The sequence below is a fragment of the Saccostrea cucullata genome, unplaced genomic scaffold (genome assembly GCF_032062105.1).
Source record: "Saccostrea cucullata isolate Sc308-1 unplaced genomic scaffold, CSIRO_AGI_Scuc_v1 ctg1800, whole genome shotgun sequence".
Classification (NCBI taxonomy): domain Eukaryota; kingdom Metazoa; phylum Mollusca; class Bivalvia; order Ostreida; family Ostreidae; genus Saccostrea; species Saccostrea cuccullata.
In genome coordinates this window covers 95,143-100,763 of record NW_026941139.1, presented here as the reverse complement: position 1 = coordinate 100,763, position 5,621 = coordinate 95,143, and positions in this window count along the sequence as shown.

The following is a 5,621-nucleotide window of genomic DNA, read 5'->3' as shown; positions in this document are numbered from 1 at the left end:
ATTAATAAATGTACACATACAAACATACGTTTAGTCCTGTTTTGAAATGAAGGATTTTACAGTATGATGGGTATACTGATGTAATTTGATAAGCTTCATGTAAAAAGAGAAAGAGAATAGAATAGATTAATAGATCACATTAACCCCCCCCCCCCTTACCGGTTTCCCTCCTATTGATAATGCTTGCGTAAAAAAAAAATCTTTAAAAATGTTTCAATAATCGTTAGTAGAGTATATAGGCAAATTTAATTTATAATTTAAAATCAAAATCACAAAAAATAATCCGCCTACGGAAATCAAACACATGCAATATAATCAATATTATTAAAAATCAATGAGTTTATATTCCTGCGGTGAGAAATAGAATTTGTGTTCAATTTATTAAATCAATTTATCAAATTATACTCGTAAAAATATTACATTGAAATGAATGACTAATACCTGTATATAAAAATTGTATTTTTTCAAACAGTCATTTACGATATGGGCATTTCGTTTTTAAACAGTTGGATAAATAAATAAATAAATTCGAACTGACAATTATTTATCAATTGATTACGTATACAACTGTCAGAGTATTGAATATTTCTATCGGTTTTTATAATACAAGTGTACTAAATTTAATTTAAACAGCTGCTTAATGTGGCTTTTTGAGCGATTTTCATTGAATTAATGATAAAGCGGTAAAAATGCCCGAGATATTCCGAGTAGAAAAATCCAGACCGAGGCCAAACCGTGCGAGAATCGTGCAGCCTTTCGTGTAAACCGTGCAGCCCTTCGTGCAAAGCGTTTCGTGTAAACCGTGTAGCGTTTCGTGCAAACCGTGTAGCGTTTCGTGTAAACCGTGCAGCGTTTCGTGCAAACCGTGTAGCGTTCGTGTACCGTTCGTGCAGCGAGCGTGTGGGGTAGTAGCACGTCTCAGGGTCTGTATAAGCAAAAGAAATATTTAGGGGCCAACCCTTCAACTCCCTAATGGGGACGTTTAGCGAAAAATGAAAGGTTGCATATTGTTCAGAACATGATTTTGAACATCTTTTGTTCAATATTACTTATCAAAATATCTCCCACTTTTGAGATATAAAGCGTCAAAGATTAAGCATTCTGGCCCCTTGTGGCCCCTAATTATGTATCATATGGCATGAAAATCATAATATATAGTTGCTGATTGTTAAGATAAACATTTTTGCTTCTGCAATGTATAACAAAATATTGACTGTTAAGGAGTTATCGAATAAAGATCTTTTGGCCCCTTTCGGCCCCTAATATGATGAGTCAGCTCTTTTTTCTTGATATCAAAATTAAAGATTTTGTTATTCTGCACATATATTGCTCAGTATGTTTTTACAAAATAATTATACTTTCAAAGATATGATGCAAAATGTCTCCAAAAATCAGTCATGATTTGTGTCCTAATTTTTGACCCCTTTCGAGCTTCCGTACTAGGCACTTCCGGAAAATATCCTGACCGTGCTGTAACATGGCAACATGTCCTCTATCATCCCTGAAAATTTCAGCTTTCTATCTTGAGCCGTTTAGGAGTTCCATCACAGACAAGGAGGTCCTCTAAATTTCAATCAAAGGGCGATAACTTCCGACCGGAAGTAAATTTCAAAAAAATGAAAAAAACGTATAAGGTTTACATAAAGATACACCTTCTCCGAAAGTTTCAAGTAAATCGGTCGAGCCATCTCCGAGAAATCTTCTGCACAAAAATTGTAAAGAAAAAAAAAATAATAATAACTAGAGCCGAGCTCGTTGCAAAGCAACGAGTAGGTCTTCCGTCCTGTTTGACCGGAAGTACATCTGCAACTTTCATTTTTTGAAAAAATGAGTAATGAGGTATAAAACTGGTTAAATCCTCCAAATCTATATTAATTATTGCAATATTAAGCCATTTTTGGCTACTTCCGGTTTGACCGGAAATAGACGTCGACGGACAGAAAATTAAGATTTAAGCTTCCAGTGACATATGTAACCCAAAAACCTGTCAAGAACGGCAAAAATATGCAATTTTTGACTACTTCCGGTTTGACCGGAAGTGACGTCGCCGGACGTATTTTGACGACCCCATTAGATAAAGCTTGATATTCTGAACAACTTTGCTTCTTTGACGTATTACAAATTCTCAATACTTTTTGAGATATAAAAGAAAAACTTTTGGCCCCTTTTAGCCCTTTATTATAGGGGCCAGCCCTTAATTGTTGATATTTTTCGAAAGATCATGACATTCTCTACAACTTTTGTTCTATATGTCTTTACAAAATGTTTACATGTAAAATGATATTGCAGAAAAGGTGTCAGAAATTTCTAAATCCTCGATAGGACTTTTTTCGAGCCATGGCGAGCGCCGACGTGCCTCACTTCCGGAGAAAAAGAGTGGTGTGTGACATATCAGCACACGTTGCTCTATCATCGCTGAAAATCTAATGTTTCTGTCTAAAGGCATTTTAGAGAAAAATGATGGACAATGAGACCCCCTGAAAATCACTAAATCGCGGAAATCTCAAAACCGGAAGTGACGTCATCAAAACAAAAAAATTACTTTCACCTTTGTTTGATGTTCTATCAGTCCTGAAAGTTTCATGAAAATCTATCCAGCCGTTTTCGAGAAATCGCGTGCACAAAATCGGTAAGAAAAAAAAAACAATAATAATAATAACTAGAGCAAAGCTCGTTGCAAAGCAACGAGTAGGTCTTCCGTCCGGTTTTTACCGGAACTGCCGGAAGTGACGGAACAAAGGAAAGCATTGAGCTAAGTAGTCTCCAGTGACTTTATAATTTCAATTTTGCATCAAAACCTTCAAAATGAGCCATTTTTTGCGACTTCCGGTTTGACCGGAAGATACGACGACGGACGGAAAAATTACTTTTCATGGTCTCAGAGACATATATAACCCAAAAACTTGTTAAGAACGGCAAAAAAACATGATTTTCCACTACTTCCTGTTTGGCCGGAAGTGACGACGCCGGACGTATTTTGACGACTCCAATAGATTAAGCTTGACAGTTTGAACAACTTTGCTTCTTTGACGTATTACAAGTTCTCAATACTTTTTGAGATATAAAGGAAAAACGTTCGGCCCCTCTAGGTCCCTTATTTTAGGGGCCAGCCCTTTTTTCGCGATATCATTTGAAAGATCTTGAAATTCTACACTTCTTTTGTTCTATGTGTTTTCACAAAATATTTCTAGGTAAAAAGTTAGAGTAGAAAAGGTGATAAAAATTTTGAAAAATGTGATAGGACTATTTTTGGGCCATAGCGAGCGCCGACGTGTGGCACTTCCGATAAAAATGAAATTTGTTGTACATATCTATAGACTTTGGTCTATCTTACCTGAAAGTTTCAAGTTTCTATCTTGAGCCATTATTGAGAAAGTCTGCGGACAAACTGACCTTTCAAAAATCATAAAATCGGCAATATCTCCAAACCGGAAGTGACGTTATCAAATCGGAAAAAAATGCATAAGGTTCAAGTAATGTAACATAAGTCCTGAAAGTTTCATGGAAATCCATCGAGCCGTTTTTGAGAAATCGCGTGCACAAAATCGGTAAGAAAAAAAAGAATAATAAAAGTGGAAAAGAAACCTAAGAATAACAACTAGAGCAAAGCTCGTTGCAAAGCAACGAGTAGGTCTTCCGTCCTGTTTGACCAGAAGTAGTATTAATTTTTAACAAAAATGAGAAATAACGCCTAAAAATGGTTTGAATCCTTTAACGCTATGTTAATTAATGCAAAAATAAGCAATTTTTTGCTACTTCCGGTTTGACCGGAAGTGACGACAACGGACAAAAAATTATTTTTTTGCTTCTAGACACATTTGTTACCAAAAAACTTGTCAAGAACAGCAAAAATACGCGTTTTTCGACTACTTCCGGTTTGGACGGAAGTGACGACGCCGGACGTTTTCTGACGACTTCAATAGATTAAGCTTGTCATTTTGAACAACTTTGCTTCTTTGACGTATTACAAATTCTCAATACGTTTTGAGATATAAAGAAAAAACTGTTGGACCCTCTAGGCCCTTAAATTTAGGGGCCAGTCCTTTTTTTCGAGATATCATTTGAAAGATCTTTTAATTCTGCACTTCTTTTGTTCTATACGTTTTCACAAAATATTTTCAGGTAAAAAGATATCGAAGAAAAGGTGTGAGAAATTTTGAAATTTGTGATAGGTCTATTTTCGGGCCATAGCGAGCGCCGACGATCGTCACTTCCGGTAAATTTGATATACCTGATGCACCTCTCCAGACATAGCTCTACCTAGCCTCAAAGTTTGAAGTTTCTATCTAGAGCCGTTTTTCGGGAAAATTGTGGACAAAATAACCCTTAAAAATCAGAAAATCGACGATATCTCTAGACCGGAAGTGACGTCATCGAAACGGAAAAAAACGCATAAGGTTCAAGTGATGTTCCATACGTCCTGAAAGTTTCATAAGATTTTGTTGAGCCGTTTTCGAGAAATCGCGTGCACAAAATCGGTAAGAAAAAAATAATAATAATAAAAGTGAAAAAGAAACCGAAGAAAAACAATAAGGTCTTCCGCTGAAGACGGAAGACCTTAATAAAAATAGTGGAAAAGAAACCTAAGAATAACAAGAAGGTCTTCCGCTGAAGACGGAAGACCTTAATAAAAGTGAAAAAGAAACAATAGAATAATAGTAGAGTCTTTCGTTGGAGACGGAAGACCCTAATAAAAGTGAAAAAGAAACATTACAATAATAGAAGGGTCTTCCGTTAGAGACGGAAGACCCAAAAAATATGCAGGTGGGTAATGTTAGGAACTATCAATTAAGTGCATACATAACTGCCCTAAGGCAGTTATCTCCTATAGATATGTGCCTCTATATATTCTCATCATTTCATGGTTAAAGAAGCCGCAATGCATGTATTTCTACAATTTAACAAAAGTCATTTCTCAATCCCTAATCGCCCATCAGGCTGGAAATCAGAATTCTGAAACTGACATGCAAATTTCCGGGACACACCCAAACTAATTCCAGAACAGGAACTGGAAACTGTAAATAAATGTAAGAGGCATTGACAGAACATGATATGCTCTATAGAGTAATGTTCACATCATCCTATCTATTTTCTAAATCTGATACAGGTTAGTTTTGTAATGAAAATAACTCCTGTGGAATTATTTTAATTCGTGGGGTTTTATGTTCGAGGGTAAGCAAACTTTTTTTGGTTCGTAGGGACGTAATTTCATGGGAAATTCGTATACAGTGGAGCCTCATTTATCCGGACACTTGGTTCCTAGTCAATTTGTCAGGATATGTGGAGCGTCCGGATATCTGAATTACCAGTTAAACAAGACAAATAAAAGTTTTTTAAAAATTCTTTCCGATGTCAAGTCGTCCATATACTGAAGCATCCGGATATCTGGCGTCCGGATATCTGAAGGTCCACTGTATATAGAGGTTATAAAAGATAAATATATTTACAAAACATGTTTTCGTTTGGATTTTACTTCGAGGATAGCCGTAATTTATCAAAGCGTGACCCAATTGTCAAGAGAATTGGTGGATAAAGATGGCTTTTCCTAGCATGATGTGTATCACAACCTCACCCCTTTTTGTTTTAAATGCGTCGTGTATCGAGTGTGGATTAAGCATGGG